Below are 20,267 nucleotides of genomic sequence, written 5' to 3'. Positions count from 1 at the left end.
TCAGTCCAGTGGCAAAGAAAACGGGCTGAATTAACCAAACCAACAAACTTCCTCCCTTCCTCCCACTCACCAACCTCACTGAAACAGTCTGAGAAGAAAGGAAAGCACCTGATTGAGAGGCGATTTGAGTATCAGAGAGCTCAGATTCCAGGGATTTCTTTCTTACTCTAACCAGTAGGGTTTGGTTAGTCCATCATCTTACCATACAGCTTTGTATTTCAAACCACCCCCAAGCACATTAAAAAACTAATAACATTTGCTTCTGGTCTGAAACTTTGAGTTAAAAACAAAAAATAAAACAAGAATAACAAAAAAAGTTTAATTTAAAACATATACCAAAATAGAGAAAAATACCAAAGTAGAGAAAATGATATAAGGAACCCTCTTATATCCATCCATCACTTGGTTTGAACAATTATGAATGCACAGACAATCCTGATTTATCTAAAATGCCACTCACTTCTCCAGCCCATTCCCACAGGATTATTTTAAAGCAAATCCCAAATAACATTTCAACCACAGATATTTCAGTATAGATCTCTAAATGATAAGGACTTTTTAAAAAAACATAATCATGATTACCAGCATCACACCTAAAAAAATTAACAGCAATTTCTTAATATTACTAAATATCTAAGTTACTGTTCACACTTGATTTTCCATAAATATCCTTTCACAATTGGTTTGTTCAAATCACTATCCAAACAAGTCTTATGCATTCCATTTGGCTGGTATATCTTTTTTATTTTAACTTTTTATATCGAATAATATAACATATATAGAAAGAAAAGCAATAATTTTCAAAGCACTCTTCAACAAGTAGTTACAGGACAGATCCCAGAATTCAACATCTCAGGTTTCTCCTTCTAGCTGCACCAGAACACTGAAAGCTAGAAGGAATATATATATATATATATACATATACAATTTCACAATTCTAGGTTTTTATTTCTAGCTGCTCTATGATACTGGAAACTAAAAGAAATATCAATATAATGATTCACTAATCATACTCATTTGCTAAACCCTACCTTCTCTGTACAACTCTACCATTACTTTCGATCTTTCTCTCTCTTTAGGGATGTTTTGGCTAAGCCTATTTCAACTTTTTCATGTTGGAAAGGGCTATTGATAATATGGGATAGAGGGATGGAACTTTATGATGTTCTCTATTTCAGGATTTATCTGGTCCAGGGACCCATCTAGAGGTTGTAGGTTTCAGGAAAGTGACTCTAATGTATGCAACCTTTGTAGAATCTTATATATAACCCTAGGTATTCTTTAGAATTGGAAGGAATTGTTTTGGTTGGGGTTTGGCAAGTTATGGTAGGTAGCAATGTCTAACTGAAGCTTGCCGACTCTATTTGAACTCTTTCAGCTACTGACACCTTATTTGCTATATATTTTTTTCTCCTTTTTGGTCAGGATGGCATTGTTGATCCCATGGTGCCAAGGCCAGACTCATTCCTGGCAGTCATCTAGGAGTTCTATCATTCTTTATAATTTTTTATAACGTTATCCTAAAGAAATCTTCTCTAAAGTTACCCTAAGGTAATCTATACAGGAAAGGCAGGTTAAATATTTGGTTCTTTTCCTTTATTTCCTAGTTTTCAGAATAATGAATTGGATTTCAGTATCTTCTAAATATGATCAATAAGGTGTTTTTGGTTTGCCCTTTTAAGTGTTATTGTGAACACCTGGACTATAACATTTGATTTCAATCCATGGCAGTTATTATTTTTAATATAATTATTACTTAAATTACCTCTTTTTAGTCACTGAGTCTCTACAATGGACTCCTGGGTCTGGTGAAATGAACCTTACAAACTTCCACGGCATCCTTGGGTCCTGCATGTTTCTGGCCCCAGACTGGAATCAGCCATTTTTCCAAAAATCCCTGGTTTCTTTCAGTGGGAAATGATATATAATGACCACAGTCTTGGGCCTAGAAATAGCTACTGTTAGTAGCTTGATGAGTATTTCAAGATCAGTGAACACAGATGAAATACACTCAATAAAAAAGAGAAAAAATCTTAACTTCATTCTGATACTTCCAATTCAAATTTAAGAACATAGCAGTTTTATTTAACTAATCTGATTTTTAAAAAACTTTTTAAATGTATAGTATAACATATCCACAAAGCAAAGAAATAAAAAAGCAATAGTTTTCAAAGCACTCTTCAACAAGTAGTTACAGGACAGATCCCAGAGTCTGTCATGGGCTACCATATGATCCTCTTGGATTTTTCCTTCTAGCTGCTCCAGAATATAGGAAGCAAGAAGGCTTAAATATTTTTTTATTATCACAATAAGCTTTTTTCCCTTCTTTTTTTGTGAAAAAATAACATATATACAAAAAAGCAATACATTTCAAAGCATAGCACCAGAATTAGTTGTAGAACATATTTCAGAGTTTGACATGGGTTATAATTCCAATTTTAGGTTCTTACTTCTACCTGCTCCAAGATACTGGAGACTAAAAGAGATATCAATATAATGATTCAGCATTCATATTCATTTGTTAAATCCTATCTTCACTGTATAATTCCACCATTTCCATCCCTCTCATTAGGGGTATTTGGACTATGGCCATTCTAAATTTTTCTTTTTGGAAGTGTCTGTCACTAACATGGGGTAGAGAGATGGAACTATCTGATGTTCTGGAGAGGCCGGGCCCTCTAGGCTTCAGGACTTATCTGGACCAGGGACCCACCTGGAGGTTGTAGGTTTCTGGAAAGTTACTCTAGCACATGGAACCCATGTGGAATCTTATATATTATCCTAGGCATTCTTTAGGATTGTCTGGAATGGTCCTGGTTGAGGGTTGGCAGGTTATGATAGGTAGCAAGGTCTAACTGAGGCTTGCATAAGAGCAACCTCCAGAGTAGTCTCTTGACTCTATTTGAACTCTCTCTCCCATTGATATTTCATTAGTTACACTTCTGTTCCCCCTTTTGGTCAGGATGGAATTGTTGATCCCATGGTGCCACGGTGGAATTCATCCCTGGGAGTCATTTCCCACATTGCCAGGTAGACTTTCACTCCTGGATATTATGTCCCATGTGGTGGGGAGGGCAATGATTTCACTTGCATAGTTGGGCTTAGAGAGAGTGAGGCCACACCCGAGCAACAAAAGAGGTCCTCCAGAAGTAACTCTTAGGCATGCCTATATGCAGTCAAAGCTTCTCCACTACCTACATAAGCGTCACAAGAGTAAGTCTCAGGATCGAGGGTATGGCCTATTGATTTGGGTGTCTTTAATGTTTGACAAAGTTTCAGGGGATTCCCTGATGGTAAGGTTTAATAGTTTCATATTCTTTCTCCCATCCCTCAAGGGACTTTGTCAATACTTTTTGATTATCTGCCTAATATACTCTAGGATGTATCCAGGCATTACAATAATCTGTACAGGATTAAAGGATCTCTTTCTGATTCTGGGCTCCCTGTGTCTCAATTCTTCAAATGAGCTATACAGATAGGTTGAGTTAGATATGTAGTACAGAAAATTTCACTTTCAGACCAGATAAACCTTTCTTCTTTTGGTCTCAAAGAGTATGTGTGATTCTAAAATATAGACACTGTCTTCCTTACCCATGTTCTGAATTACTTTAACCCCAAGCAGATCGGCTTTGTTCTTATCTCTAAATACCAGGTTATATATATACACATATAAAACAGCCTTTGTTCTTATCTCTAAATATCAGGTTATATATATATAAAACAGCCTCTTGAAATCCAGAAATAATAATCACCACTTCAGCTCTAAAAGCTCACAATCTAGGCCCCTGTTTTCTTATAAGCATTTTCTAAAGGTGGCCATACCATTGTTGTTCTTTTGTTTCTGGCTTATTTTGCCTCACCAAGTGTCCCATATGTTCATTCACATCATTGCATGGCTCAATGATATTTTGTTCCTTTTTGTAGCAGCACAACCTTCATTCATAAGTATACACCATCATTTGCCAATCTACTTCTCAGGCAGTGCATCCTTCAGCCACCTTTATGCTGGTCATAAAAGTGGACTCATAAAGTATCTATCCTTGTGTGTCTGGCTTATTTTACTCAGTATTATGTCCTCAAGGTTCATCCATCTTGTCATGTGCTTCAAGACGTCATTTCATCTTACGACTGCTGATATTCCGTCATATGTATATACCACATTTTGTTGATCCACTCATCTTGTTGGCAGGTATTTGGTTTGTTTCCATCTTTTAGTGATCATGAATAATGCTGCTATGAACATCGAAATGCAAATATCTGTGCCATTGCTTTCAGCTCTTCTGGGTATATACCAAGTAGTGCTACTGCTGTCATAGGGCAACTCAATATTTAGTTTCCTAAGGAACCACCAAGCTGTCTTGCATAGTGGCTGCACCACTATACATTCCCACCAGCAGGGGGTAAGTATCCCAGTTTCTCCACATCTTCTTCAATATTTATGGTTTCCTGTTTGTTTAATAGCAGCCATTCTTATAGGTGTGAAGTGGTATCTCATTGTAGTCTTGATTTGCATTTCCCTTATAGCCAATGAAAATGAGCAACTCTTCATGTGCTTTTGAGCCATCTGTATTTGCTCTTCAGCAAAATGTCTATTCATATCTTTAATTCATTTTATAATTGGGTTGTTTGTTCCTTTGTTGTTGGGTTATATGACTTCTTTCTATATACAGGAAATCAAACCTTTGTCTGATAAGTGATTTCCAAATATTTTCTCCCATTGAGTTGGCTGCCTCTCCATCTTTTTGAGAAAGTCTTTTGCAGTACATAAGCATTTGATTTTAAGGAGTTCCCATTTATCTATTTTTTTCTTTTGTTGCTTGTACTTTGGGTATAAAGTTTAGGAAGCTACGTTCTATTGCTAGGTCTTGAAGATGTTTTCCTACCTTTTCTTCTAGAAACTTTATGGTGCTAGTTCTCATATTTAGGTGTTTGATCCAATTTGAGTTAATTTTTAAGTATGGCGTAAGATAGAGGTCCTCTTTCATTCTTTTGGCTATTGATAACTAGTCCTTCCATGCCCAATTATTGAAAAGACAATTTTGTCCCAGTTCAGAGGATTTGGGGGCCTTATCAAAAATCAGTTGACCATAGATTTGGTGATTTATTTCTGCACTCTCAATTTGATTCCACTGCCCAATGCTTCTATCTTTGTGCCAGTACCATGCTGTTTTGACCACTGTGGCTTTATAATAGGTTTTAAAGTCAGGGAGCTTAATCCTCCCACTCCTTTTTTTCTTTTTTAGGATGTTTTTAGCTATTCAGGGTCTCTTTACCTTCCAGAATTTGGTAATTAGCTTTTCCAAGTCTTCAAAGTAGGTTGTTGGAATTTTGATTGGTACTGTTTTCAATCTGTAGATCAATTTGGGTAGAATTGACATCTTAACCATATTTAGCCTTCTTATCCATGGACATGGAATGTCTTTCCACTTATTTAGATCTCCTTTGATTTCTTTTAGCAAAGCTATATGGTTTATTGTGTACAAGTCCTTTATGTCCCTAGTTAAGTTCATTCTTAAGTACTTGATTCTTTTAGTTGCTATTTTGAATGGAATTTTTTCATTTACTTACTCCTCAGCTAGGTCATTGCTTGTGTATAGCAATGTTACTGATTGCTGCACATTAATTTTACATCCTGCCACGTTGCTGAATTTATTAGCTCAAGTAACTTGCTGTAGATTTCTGAGGATCTTCCAAGTATAGTATCATGTCATCTGCAAATTATAATAGAGCTTTACTTCTTTCTTTCCATTTTGGATGCCTTTATTGCCTGATTGCTCTAGCTAGATCTTCCAGAACAATGTTGAATAATAGTGGTGACAGGAGGCATCCTTGTTTTGTACCTGATCTTAGGGGGAAGGATTTCAGTCTCTCTTCATTGAGTATGATGCTGGCTATCAGTTTTTCACATATTCCCTTTATCATATTGAGGTAGTTATCTTAGATGCTGTGCTGGTTTGAAAGGATGTATATCCCCTAGAAAAGCCATGTTTTAATCTAAATTCTATTTCATAAAGGCAGTGTAATCCCTATTCAATACCGTATGTTTGAATCTGTAATTAGATCATCTCCCTGGAGATGTAACCCAATCAAGAGTGATTGTTAAGCTGGATTGGGGGAAATGTGTCTCCACCCATTTGGGTGGGTCTTGATTAGTTTCAAGTCCTATAAAAGAGGAAACATTTTGGAGAATGAGAGATTCAGAGAGAGCAGAGCAGAAATGACATAGCCACGATAAACAGAGTCCACCAGCCAGCAACCTTTGGAGATAGAGGAAAATGTCTCCTGGGGAGCTTCGTGAAACAGGAAGCCAGGAGAATAAGCTAGCAGATGACATCGTGTTCACCATGTGCCTTTCCAGATGAGAGAGAAACTGTGACTGTGTTCACCATGTGCCTTCTCACTTGAGAGAGACCCTGAACTTCTTTGGCCTTCATGAACCAAGGTATCATTCCCTGGATGCTTCTGATTGGACATTTCTATAGACTTGTTTTAATTGGGACTTTTTTTGGCCTTAGAATTGTAAACTAGCAACTTATTAAATTCCCCTTTTAAAAGGTATATTGCATTCTGGCAGCTAGCAAACTAGAACAGATGCCTATTTTTTGGAGTGTTTTTATCAGAAAAGGATATTGAATTTTGTTAGATGCTTTCTCAGCATCAATTGAGATGATCATGTGATTTTTTCCCTTTTGATTTGTTAATGTGCTGTATTACATTAATTGATTTTCTTCTGTTGAACCATCCTTTCATTCCTGGTATAAACCCCACTTGGTCATAGTGTTTAATTCTTCTAATGTGTTGTTGGATTTGATTTGCTAATATTTTGTTGAGAATTTTTGCATCTATGTTCATTAGGGAGACTGGCCTGTAGTTTTCCTTTCTTACAGCATCTTTACCCACTTTACCCATTTTTAGTATTAAAATGATTTAGCTTCATAAAATGAGTTAGGTAGAGTTCCTTCCTCAATTTTTTGGAAAAGTTTGAGCAGGATTGGTATTAGTTCTTTTTGGAATGTTTGATAAAATTCCCCCGTGAAGCCATCTGGTCCTGGGTTTTTCTTTGTAGGAAGATTTTTGATGACTGATTGAATCTCTTTACATTTGATTGGTTTGTTGAGAGCTTCTATTTCTTCTTGAGTCAGTGTAGGTTGTTTCTGTGTTTCCAGAAATTTGTCCATTTCATCTGAGTTGTCTAGTTTGTTGGCATACAGTTGTTCATAGTATCCTCTTATGATTTATTTCTTCAGGGTCTGTGGTTACGTACCCCTTCTCATTTCTGATTTTGTTTATTTGCATCCTCTCTGTTTTTTCCTTTGTCAGTCTTACTAGTGGCCCATCAGTCTTATTGATCTTCTCAAAGAAGCAACTTTCGGTTTTATTGATTCTTTCGTTCTCCCATTCATTTAGCTCTGCTTTAATCTTTGTTATTTCTCTTCTACTATTTGCTTTGGAGTTAGTTTGGTGTTCTTTCTCAGTTTTCTCCAGGTGTGCTGTTAAGTCCTCAATTTTTGCTCTTTCTTGTTTTTTAATATAGGCATTTAGGGCAATAAATTCCCCTCTCAGCACAGCCTTTGTTGCGGCGTCCCATTAGTTCTGATACATTGTATTCTCATTTTCATTTGTCTCCAGATAGCTACTGATTTATCTAGCAATGTCACCTTTGACCCACTCATTGTTTAAGAGTGTATTATTTAATCTCCATATATTTGTGAATGTTCTCATTCTTTGTTGGTTATTGAGATCCAGCTTCATCCTAATGTAATCAGAGAAAGTGCTTTGAATAATTTCAATGTTTTTAAATTTATAAAGGCCTGTTCTGTGCCCCAGCATGTGATCTATCCTGGAGAATGTTCCATGAGCACTAGAGAAGAATGTATATCCTAGTGCTTTGGCGTGTAATGACCTACATATGTCTATTAGGTCTAATTCACTTATCAAGTTATTTAATGTCTCTATTTCCTTGGTGATCTTCTGTTTGGTTGTTCTAGATATAGAGGTGAGTGGTGTATTGAAGTCTCCTACTATTATTGTTGAAACATCTATCCTTCCCTTCAGTTTTGCCAATGTCTGTCTTGGAGCTCCTTGATTGGGAGCAGAAGTACTTGATTGTTATATCTTCTTGGTGAACTGACCCTTTAATTAGTATATAGTGTCAGACCTCTTATGATGTCTTTATATTTAAAGCCCATTTTGTTTGATATTAGTATAGCTACTCCAGCTTTCTTTTGGTAACAACTTGCATGGACCATCTTTCTCCAACTTTTCACTTTCAATCTATTTGTATTCTTGTGTCTAAGATGAGTCTCTTGTAAGTAGCACATAGGTGGATTATATTTCTCAATCCATTCTGCCAGTTTGTATCTTCTAATTGGTAAGTTTAGTCCATTAACATTCAGAGTTATTACTGATAAGGCGTTTCTTGAATCCACCATCTCATCTTATTAATTTTATTTGTCAGATCTATTATTCTTTTCCCTCCTTCTCTTTTTATCCTTTATATTACCCTTACTGGTACTCCTCAATTCTGTGCCCTCTTCCAGACCTCCAGTCGACAGGACTCTTTTAGTATTTCTTGTAGGGCTGGTCTCTTGTTGAGGAATTTTTTCAGGACTTGTTTGTCTGTGAAAACTTTAATATCTCCCTCAGTTTTTTTTAATTAATTTATTTTTAACTTATGATACATAACCACATACAAACACATTCTTATCATATGATCATTCCGTTCTTGTTATATAATCAATAACTCACACTATCATCACATAGTTGTATATTCATCATGATCATTTCTTAGAACATCTGCATCAATTCAGAAAAAGCAATAAAAAGAAACAGAAAAAAATTCATACATACCATACTCCTTACCTTTCCCCTTCACCGATCACCAGTATTTCAATCTACTAAATTTATTTTTAACATTTGTTCCCCCTATTATTTATTCATTTTTAAATCCATATGTTTTACTTGTCTGTCGATAAGGTAGACAAAAGGAGCATCAGACATAAGGCTCTCACAACCACACAGTCACACTGTGACAGCCATACCAGCATACAATTATCTTCAAGAAACACGGCCACCAGAGCACAGCTCCATATTTTCAGGCAGTTCCTTCCAGCCTCTCCATTACACCTTAAATAAACAGGTGATATCTATTTTAAGCATAAGAATAACCTCTAGGATAACCTCCCGACTCCGTTTGGAATCTCTCAGCCACTGACACTTTATTTTGTCTCATTTTGCTCTTACCCCCTTTTGGCCGAGAAGGTTTTCTCAATTCCTTGATGCTGAGTCCCTAGCTCATTCTAGGATTTCTGTCCCACATTGCCAGGAAGATCCACACCCCTGGGAGTCATGTCCCATGTAGAGAGGGGGAGGGCAGTGAATTTGCTTGCTGTGTCGGCCAAGAGAGAGGCCGCATCTGAGCAACAGAAGAGGTTCTCTTGGGGGTGAATATTAGGCCTAATTTTAAGTAGTCTTAGCCTATCCTTAGCAGGGTTAAGTTTCATAGCAACAACCCCCAAGATTGGAGGCTCGGCCTATTGCTTTGGCTGTCCACATTGCCTGTGAGAATATCAATCTCCCTCAGTTTTGAAGGACTATTTGGCTGGATTCAGAATTCTTGGCTGGAAGTCTTCCTCTTTCAGGATATTGAATATATCATTCCACTGCCTTCTCACCTCTATGGTGCTAGTTGAGTAGTTAGAACTCAGTCTTACGTGGTTACCTTTGTAGGTAGTAGATTGTTTTTCTCTTGCTGCTTTCAGAATCTTCCTCTTCTCTTCAACATTTGACAGACCGATTAGTATGTGTCTTGGGGAAGGCCTACTTAGATTCTATTTGGGGTTCGTTAGGCTTCTTTGACTTGTATATTTATGTCCAGTATAAGGGTTGGGAAGTTTCCCCCCACTTATATCCTTGTGGTAGGTAGATTCAGTTGTCAACTTGGCCAGGTGAAGGCACCTAGTTCTGTTGCTGTGGACATGAGCCAATGGCACGTGAACCTCATCTGTTGCTGATTACATCTGCAGTTGGCTAGCAGGCGTGCCTGCTGTAATGAATGATGTTTGACTTAATTGGCTGGTGCTTAAATGAGAGAGCTCAACGTAGCACAGCCCAAGTGCTCAGCATACCTCATCTCAGCACTTGCAGCTCAGCCCAGGCTTTTGGAGATACAGAAAGAAATCACCCAGGGGAAAGTTGTTGGAACCCAGAGGTCTGGAGAGAAGGCCAGCAGAGACCATCCTGTGCCTTCCCACATAAGAAAGAACCTCAGTTGAAAGTTAGCTGCCTTTCCTCTGAAGAACTAACAAAATAAATTCCCTTTTATTAAAAGCCAATCTGTCTCTGGTATGTTGCATTCCAGCAGCTAGCAAAATAGAACAATCCTCAACTACTCTTCCTAGCTCTTTACTCTTCTCTTCTCCTTCTGGGATACCAATTATTCTTATATTTGTGTGCTTTGTTTTGTCTATCATTTCCCTGAGATCCAATTCAAATTTTTCCTTTTTTTTTTTTTTTTTGCCATTTGCTGTTTTGAGTCTTCGAAGTCAGTTATCCTGCCTTCTATATCACTTATTCTTTCCTCTGTCTCTTCAAATCTGGTGTTGTGTGCCTCTTGTATGTGAATTTGGTCAACAGAATCTTTAATCTCTGTGATATCTGCTATTTTTCTATTTAGTCTTTCAAATTCCTCTTTATGCTCTTCTAGTGTCTTCTTGATCTCCTTTATGTTATTTGTCATCTCACTTATTAAGAAGAGTTATATGAACATCTTTGATTAGTTGTTCCAACATCTGTGTCTCCTCTGGTGTTTTAATTTGGTTGTTAGGCTGGGGTATATCTGTCTGATTGTGATATGCTTAACGATCTTCTGTTGTTTTTGCATGTAAATATCTTGATTGATTTACTTTGGGAGTTGATTTGTTTCAGTAGTCTAAGGCCTTGTGTTTGCAGGATGGATGTGCAGCAGAGAGCAGGGTATGGGGCAGGGTACAACAGTGCAGTGATTCATTTCATGGCAGGTATAGGCACAGGTTGGGGATGTTATGCTGGTGTTTGTGAACGTGGGTGCCCAGTAGCCAGGGAAGCTACAGCTGTGCGGGTGCACAGGTCTAGGGGGCATAACCCTGGTGTGCAGTTGACTAGGGTGCGGGGCCCTTTGTTCGCATGCATAGAGCTGTGGCAGCAGGTCGCTGTTATGCCTTCGTTTGTTGGGGGCAGATTCGACCTGGCTGCGAAGGTCAGAACTTTCTCAGAGCTGACGGCCGTGCACATGCGCAGAACTAAGACTGCCATAAACTGCCGTTCTCAGAGCTGAATGACATGATTGGGGACCCATGTGCATGCGCGGGTCTGAGAGTGCCATAAACTGACGTTGCCGGAGCTGAAAGACATGATTGACATATCCATGCATATATGCATGTCTAGGAGTGCCGTAAACTGATGTGCAGAGCTTGGGAGGGTGGGGGAGCAGGGTGAGGCTGTGTAGCACTACGAACGGGGGTCAGGCGTAGCCTGGGTATGGAGGTTAGCATGTGTAACATTTATGTGCTGGTAACAGCCTGCAGGAAACAGGGAGGGGGGAGTGCTCAGGAGGGGTGCAGGAGAGGTGGGTTGGACTGCACTTGGGGTGGGGATATGGGGCAGGTATGCGCACTGGGGGCTGGTGGGGGAGCACTTGGAGCACAGGGAATGGGAGCGGGTGATGGGGTTTGGGTGCACAGGGTGTGGGTTGAGTCGCCAGTCAAGGGGCTGCACTGCTGAGGGTAGCACCTTGAAGGAACACAGCCTGGCTTACTTCTTTGTCCCCAGCTCCCCTCCACGCACTCCTGTGGGCTCTAAGAGCTCTGTGCCAGTCTCCAGCTTTCTGCTTCTCAATACCTTGGCTTCTGCAATCATGGCCACCCTATGTGGTGCAGAAGGCTCTTCCAGGTCAGTTGCACTCCTGAATTGCCATCTCAGTTGCCCTCCCATCCCTTCTAAAATTTTTCCATGGAGCAGGGCTGAACTCAAGCTATTCTATTCAACCATCTTCCTACAAGTCCCCTATTTAATTTTATATCTGTATTTAGTTTTCTCTTATGCTGAAAATCTTATTTCTAACACAATTACTTATTTGCTTTATCCTACTCTATATATACATGAGCTAGCCTCAGAATCATATTATTATTAACAATAAGATTACTGAAAACTGCTTGTTTTGTGATATATCTATTGGAGGTAAACAGTCAAATTACTCTGTCTTAAGATTTCTCTGTAGGGTGTGAGGCACACAACTAGGTGAATGAAGCTTAAGGACAGTATGCCAAATGAAAGGGTGGAAACAAAAAGACAATCATTACCATGCCTTACCCATATGGACTAACTATAATACACAAACTCAGAGAATAAGTCAAGAGCATGGGTTATCGGGTTGGGGCTTATTGTAAAGGGCCCTAGATTGTAAGCTCATATAGCAGTCACATTTATTCAGGAGCCGTTAACTGTAATTTCTAAATTCCGAGATACTGAGCTATTTGTGTATAATCTGGTCATTCCCTGAAACTTTGAGCATTTATGTGACACCTGAGACTCTGAGTTAGAGCACTGAAGCTCTGAAAGTCAGTATTAGCCATTCAGAAACTGTTTCAAAAGTTGAAAAAGTGATCAGACTTTGACTAGAGATATGAATGAAGCTGATCTGGAGAGGACTAAGGTAAATCAGGATACCAGAAAGGATGATACAGCCCATGGTTTAAAACTTCAACTTCTGTGTGAGAACAAAGAGAGAGAGAGATGTTTATTTGGTGCAAAATTTATATTTTGGGTAGTGCATTTCGTGATTTAACTTGTATGTTCAGTTTATTTGAACACGATAATTACATGGAATCTTGAATAGGGTGTGAGATCTTGTTGGTTTGTCCAGGTTAGTGTGATGCCCCAATATATCCCAGAGTAATTTGGGCAGAAAATAAACAAGTATTTGCAAAGTCCCCTTCAGGGACTAGGGAGAAAGAAGGAAATATTCAACTTCCCTATCTGGGGAATTCACGATATTCTTGCAAGCAGTGGGGACAACCAATTCAATAGTCTGAGTTCTTAATCTTGGGGTTTGCCCCTGTGAAACTTATTCCTAGAAAGGAGAAGCTAAGCCTTCTGATAATTATGCCTAAGAGTCAACCCCAGAGAACCTCTTCTGTTGCTCAGATGTGGCCTCTCTCTCTAAGCCAACCTGGCAGAAGAATCGACTGCCCTCCCCCCTACATGGGACATGACTCCCAGGAGTGTAAATCTCCCTGGCAATGTGGGAGAGAACTCCTGGGATAAGTCAGGACCTGGCATCATGGGAATGAGAAAGGCTTCTTGACCAAATGTGGGAGGAGAGAAATGAAACAAAACAAAATCTCAGTGGCTGAGAGATTTCAAATAGTTGAGAGGTTATACTGGAAGTTATTCTTACACATTATATAGATATCTCTTTTTAGTTTATGGTGTAGTGGAGTGGCTAGAGGGAAGTACCTGAAACTCTTGAACTGTGTTCCAGTAGCTTTGATTCCTGAAGATGATTATATAACTATATAGGTTTTACAATGTGACCATGTTATTTTGAAAACCCTCGTTTTCCTGCTGCTCCCTTTATTTGACAGATGAGTCAAAAAGAAGGGCAAAAATAAATGAATAAAAGGGGGGTGGGATAAGGAATAAAAAAATGGGTAGATTGAATTATTGTGGGTTAATGAGAGGGAGGGGTAAAGAGGTATGAGATGCATGATTTTTTTCTTTTTCTTTTTCTTTCTTTTTCTGGAGTGATGCAAATGTTCTAAAAATGATTACGGTGATGAATACAATAATATGAGCCATTGATTGTATAGTATGGATGGACTGTATGTGTGTGAAGATTTCTCAATAAAAATATTTTTTAAAATTTCACTTGTTTTATTTTGCTTTTCAATTTTAGGAACTGTGACAAGCAGTTTTTGAGGTGGCCCCCTGATCTGCACCCCAGTATTCACACCCTGTATAATGCTCTTTCCTTGGCAGTGGGTGGGAACTGTGACTTGCTTCTTACCAACAAAATATGGCAAAAGGGAAGAGATTTTACAGTTATGATTAAGGCTCCAAATCAGCTGATTTTGTAAAGGTAATTAAAAGACAGATTATCCTGGTGGACTTGATTGAGTCAGGTGAAAGCCCTTAAAAAGGGACTGTACATCCCCACCACAAGAAACTTTCTCCACTGTTGACTTTGAAGAAGCTGCCGTGAATCCTGTAGTCCTAAGGAAAGGGACTCTATCAGCAACCTGAGGGAACTTGAAAGTAGATCATTCTCCAAATAAGAATGCTGCCCAGGAGAGGGGCCAAGATGGCGGCTTAGTAAGGTACACGCGCTTCTTAGTTCCTCCTCCAGAGCAACTACTAGGTGACCAGAAACAGTGCAGAACAGCTCCCGGGTCCACGGCAGGGACCGGACACACAGCGTACCATAGTCTGGACTGGCTGGACCGGCTGCGAGACTCCGCTGCGGTGAGTTCCCCGAGCGGCGTGCGCTTCCCTGGGCCGCGGCGGCTGGCGGCTGGCGCCCCTCCCTCCCTCCTTCCCGGACCAGCTGAGAGTCTCCGAAAGGCAAGTTTCCTAAGCCACGGCGGCCGGCGGCCGGCACCCCTCTCTCATGGGCGGCTTTCCAGACCGGCTACGAGTCTCGGATCAGCAAGTTCCCCAAGCCGTGGCGGCCAGCACCCGGTGCCCCTCCCCCACAGGCGGCTTCCCGGTCCGGCAGCTAGTCTTGGATCAGCGAGTTCCCCAAGCCACGGCGGCCGGTGGCCGGCGCCCCTCCACCGCAGGTGGCTATCCGGAGGGAGAGGAGGGCGTTTCCGACAGTAGCAGGGACTGGGTCCAACCAAACACCAATAGTGGAATTAATAAAGGAGCCACAACATCTTTTGCTGGTGGGACCCGCAGACAGACAAGCGCCACATACTGGGCAGGATAAAAAAAACAGAGCCCAGAGACTTCACAGGAAAATCTTTCAACCTGCTGGGTCTCACACTCAGGGAAATCTGATTAAATGTCCAGACGCCAGCAAAAAATAACAAATCACACCAGGAAAATTGAAGATATGGCCCAGTCAAAGGAACAAACCAATAGTTCAAATGAGATACAGGAGCTGAGACAACTAATTCTGAATATACGAACAGAAATGGAAAACCTCTTCAAAAACCAAATCAATAAATTGAGGGAGGACATGAAGAAGGCAAGGGATGAACAAAAAGAAGAAATGGAAACTCTGAAAAAACAAATCACAGAACTTATGGGAATGAAAGATACAGTAGAAGAGATGAAAAAAACAATGGAAACCTACAATGGTAGATTTCAAGAGACAGAGGTTAGAATTAGTGAACTACAGGATGGAACATCTGAAATCCAAAAAGAAACAAAAACTATAGGGAAAAGAATGGAAAAATTTGAGTAGGGGCTCAGGGAATTGAATGATAATATGAAGCACACAAATATACGTGTTGTGGGTGTCCCAGAAGGAGAAGAGAAGGGAAAAGGAGGAGAAAAACTAATGGAAGAAATTATCACTGAAAATTTCCCAACTCTTATGAAAGACCTAAAATTACAGATCCAAGAAGTGCAGCGCACCCCAAAGAGAATAGATCCAAATAGGCGTTTTCCAAGACACTTACTAGTCAGAATGTCAGAGGTCAAAGAGAAAGAGAGGATCTTGAAAGCAGCACGAGAAAAGCAATCCATCACAAACAAGGGAAATCCAATAAGACTATGTGTAGATTTCTCATCAGAAACCATGGAGGCAAGAAGACAGTGGGACGATATATTTAAATTACTAAAAGAGAAAAACTGCCAACCAAGAATTCTATATCCAGCAAAATTGTCCTTCAAAAATGAGGGAGAAATTAAAACATTTTCAGACAAAAAGTCACTGAGAGAATTTGTGACCAAGAGACCAGCTCTGCAAGAAATACTAAAGGGAGCACTAGAGACAGATACGAAAAGACAGAAGAGAGAGGTGTGGAGAAGAGTGTAGAAAGAAGGAAAATTAGATATGATAGATATAATACAAAAGGCAAAATGATAGAGGAAAGTATTACCCAAACAGTAATAACACTAAATGTTAATATAATGAACTCCCCAATCAAAAGGCATAGACTGGCTGAATGGATTAAAAAACAAGATCCTTCTATATGCTGTTTACAGGAAACACATCTTAGACCCAAAGATAATAATAGGTTGAAAGTGAAAGGTTGGGAAAAGATATTTCATGCAAATAACAACCAGAAAAGAGCAGGAGTAGCTGTACTAATATCCAACAAATTAGACTTCAAATATAAAACAGTTAAAAGAGACAAAGAAGGATACTACCTACTAATAAAAGGAACAATTAAACAAGAAGACATAACAATCATAAATATTTACGTACCGAATCAGAATGCCCCAAAACATGTGAGGAATACACTACAAATACTGAAAAGGGAAATAGACACATCTACCATAATAGTTGGAGACTTCAATTCCCCACTCTCATCAATGGACAGAACATCTAGACAGATGATCAATAAAGAAACAGAGAATTTGAATATTACAATAAATGAGCTAGACTTAACAGACATCGATAAGACATTACACCCCACAACAGCAGGATACACCTTTTTCTCAAGTGCTCATGAATCATTCTCAAAGATAGACCATATGCTGGGTCACAAAGCAAGTATCAACAAATTTAAAAAGATTGAAATCATACACAACACTTTCTCAGATCATAAAGGAATGAAGTTGGAAATCAATAATAGGCAGAGTGCCAGAAAATTCACAAATATGTGGAGGCTCAACAACACACTCTTAAACAACCAGTGGGTCAAGGAAGAAATTACAGGAGAAATTAGTAAATATCTCAAGGCGAATGAAAATGAAAACACAACATATCAAAACCTATGGGACGCAGCAAAGGCAGTGCTAAGAGGGGAATTTATTGCCCTGAATGCCTATATCAAAAAAGAAGAAAGGGCAAAAATTCGGGAACTAACTGTCCACTTGGAAGAACTGGAGAAAGAACAGCAAACTAACCCCAAAGCAAGGAAAAGGAAAGAAATAACAAAGATTAGAGCAGAAATAAATGAAATTGAGAACATGAAAACAATAGAGAAAATCAATAAAACCAGAAGTTGGTTCTATGAGAAAATCAACAAGATTGATGGGCCCTTAGCAAGATTGACAAAAAGAAGAGAGAGGATGCAAATAAATAAGATCAGAAATGGAAGAAGAGACATAACCACTGACCTCACAGAAATAAAGGAGGTAATAACAGGATACTATGAACAACTTTATGCTAATAAACACAACAATGTAGATGAAATGGACAAGTTCCTAGAAAGGCATGAACAACCAACTTTGACTCAAGAAGAAATAGATGACCTCAACAAACCAATCACAAATAAAGAAATTGAATCAGTCATTCAAAAGCTTCCCAAAAAGAAAAGTCCAGGACCAGACGGCTTCACATGTGAATTCTACCAAACATTCCAGAAAGAATTAGTACCAACCCTGCTCAAACTCTTCAAAAAAATTGAAGTGCAGGGAAAGCTACCTAATTCATTCTATGAAGCCAACATCACCCTCATACCAAAACCAGGCAAAGATATTACAAAAAAAGAAAACTACAGACCAATCTCTCTAATGAATATAGATGCAAAAGTCCTCAGCAAAATTCTAGCAAATCGAATCCAGCAACACATTAAAAGAATTACACATCATGACCAAGTAGGATTCATCCCAGGTATGCAAGGATGGTTCAACATAAGAAAATCAATTAATGTAATACACCATATCAACAAATCAAAGCAGAAAAATCACATGATCATCTCAATTGATGCAGAGAAGGCATTTGACAAGATTCAACATCCTTTCCTGTTGAAAACACTTCAAAGGATAGGAATACAAGGGAACCTCCTTAAAATGATAGAGGGAATATATGAAAAACCCACACCTAATATCATCCTCAATGGGGAAAAATTGAAAACTTTCCCCCTAAGATCAGGAACAAGACAAGGATGTCCATTATCACCACTGTTATTCAGCATCATGTTGGAGGTTCTAGCCAGAGCAATTAGACAAGAAAAAGAAATACAAGGCATCAAAATTGGAAAGGAAGAAGTAAAACTATCACTGTTTGCAGATGATATGATACTATACGTCGAAAACCCTGAAAAATCCACAGCAAAACTACTAGAGCTAATAAATGAGTACAGTAAAGTAGCAGGTTACAAGATCAACATTCAAAAATCTGTAGTGTTTCTATACACTAGCAATGAACAAGCTGAGGGGGAAATCAAGAAACGAATTCCATTTACAACTGCAACTAAAAGAATAAAATACTTAGGAATAAATTTAACTAAAGAGACAAAAGACCTATACAAAGAAAACTACAAAAAACTGTTAGAAGAAATCACAGAAGACCTAAATAGATGGAAGGGCATACCGTGTTCATTGACTGGAAGATTAAATATAGTTAAGATGTCAATTCTACCTAATTTGATTTACAGATTCAACACAATACCAATCAAAATCCCAACAACTTATTTTTCAGAAATAGAAAAACCAATAAGCAAATTTATCTGGAAGGGCAGGGTGCCCCGAATTGCTAAAAGTATCTTGAGGAAAAAAAATGAAGCTGGAGGTCTCACGCTGTCTGACTTAAAGGCATATTATGAAGCCACAGTGGTCAAAACAGCATGGTACTGGCATAAAGACAGATATATCGACCAATGGAATCGGACAGAGTGCCCAGATATAGACCCTCTCATCTATGGACATTTGATCTTTGATAAGGCAGTCAAGCCAACTCACCTGGGACAGAACAGTCTCTTCAATAAATGGTGCCTAGAGAACTGGATATCCATATGCAAAAGAATGAAAGAGGACCCGTATCTCACACCCTATACAAAAGTTAACTCAAAATGGATCAAAGATCTAAACATTAGGTCTAAGACCATAAAACAGTTAGAGGAAAATGTTGGGAGATATCTTATGAATCTTACAATTGGGGGCGGTTTTATGGACCTTAAACCTAAAGCAAGAGCACTGAAGAAAGAAATAAATAAATGGGAGCTCCTCAAAATTAAACACTTTTGTGCATCAAAGAACTTCATCAAGAAAGTAGAAAGACAGCCTACACAATTGGAGACAATATTTGGAAACGACATACCAGATAAAGGTCTAGTATCCAGAATTTATAAGGAGATTGTTCAACTCAACAACAAAAAGACAGCCAATCCAATTACAAAATGGGAAAAAGACTTGAACAGACACCTCTCAGAAGAGGAAATACAAATGGCCAAAAGGCACATGAAGAGATGCTCAATGTCCCTGGCCATTAGAGAAATGCAAATCAAAACCACAATGAGATATCATCTCACACCCACCAGAATGGCCATTATCAACAAAACAGAAAATGACAAGTGCTGGAGAGGATGTGGAGAAAGAGGCACACTTATCCACTGTTGGTGGGAATGTCAAAGGGTGCAACCACTGTGGAAGGCAGTTTGGCGGTTCCTCAAAAAGCTGAATATAGAATTGCCATACGACCCAGCAATACCATTGCTAGGTATCTACTCAGAGGACTTAAGGGCAAAGACACAAACAGACATTTGCACACCAATGTTTATAGCAGCATTACTTACAATTGCAAAGAGATGGAAACAGCCAAAATGTCCATCAACAGAAGAGTGGCTAAACAAACTGTGGTATATACATACGATGGAATATTATGCAGCTTTAAGACAGAATAAACTTATGAAGCATGTAATAACATGGATGGACCTAGAGAACATTATGCTGAGTGAGACTAGCCAAAAACTAAAGGACAAATACTGTATGGTCCCACTGATGTGAACCGACATTAGAGAATAAACTTGGAATATGTCATTGGTAACAGAGACCATCAGGAGATAGAAATAGGGTAAGATAGTGGGTAATTGGAGCTGAAGGGATACAGACTGTGCAACAAGACTGGATACAAAAACTCAGAAATGGACAGCACAATACTACCTAATTGTAATGTAATTAGGTTAAAACACTGAATGAAGCTGCATCTGAGGTATAGTTTATTTTTTTATTTTTTTATTTTTTTCACTCTATTATCGTTTTATTTCTTTTTCTGTTGTCTTTTTACTTCTTTTTCTAAATTGATGCAAATGTACTAAGAAACGATGAATATGCATCTTTGTGATGATATTAAGAATTACTGATTGTATATGTAGAATGGAATGATTCCTAAA

General features: G+C 38.8%; 1 protein-coding gene across 3 annotated transcripts in view; it reads right to left on the bottom strand.

Annotated features, from left to right (window-relative positions):
* SUFU (SUFU negative regulator of hedgehog signaling) overlaps positions 1-20,267 on the bottom strand; it is a 165,134-nt gene that overhangs the window by 73,999 nt on the left and 70,868 nt on the right. The gene's annotated exons all lie outside the window — the stretch shown is intronic.

This window comes from Tamandua tetradactyla, chromosome 13 (assembly GCF_023851605.1).
Source record: "Tamandua tetradactyla isolate mTamTet1 chromosome 13, mTamTet1.pri, whole genome shotgun sequence".
NCBI classification, from domain to species: domain Eukaryota; kingdom Metazoa; phylum Chordata; class Mammalia; order Pilosa; family Myrmecophagidae; genus Tamandua; species Tamandua tetradactyla.
The sequence above is the reverse complement of the archived record's forward strand: the minus strand, read 5'-3'. Positions and strand labels throughout refer to the sequence as shown.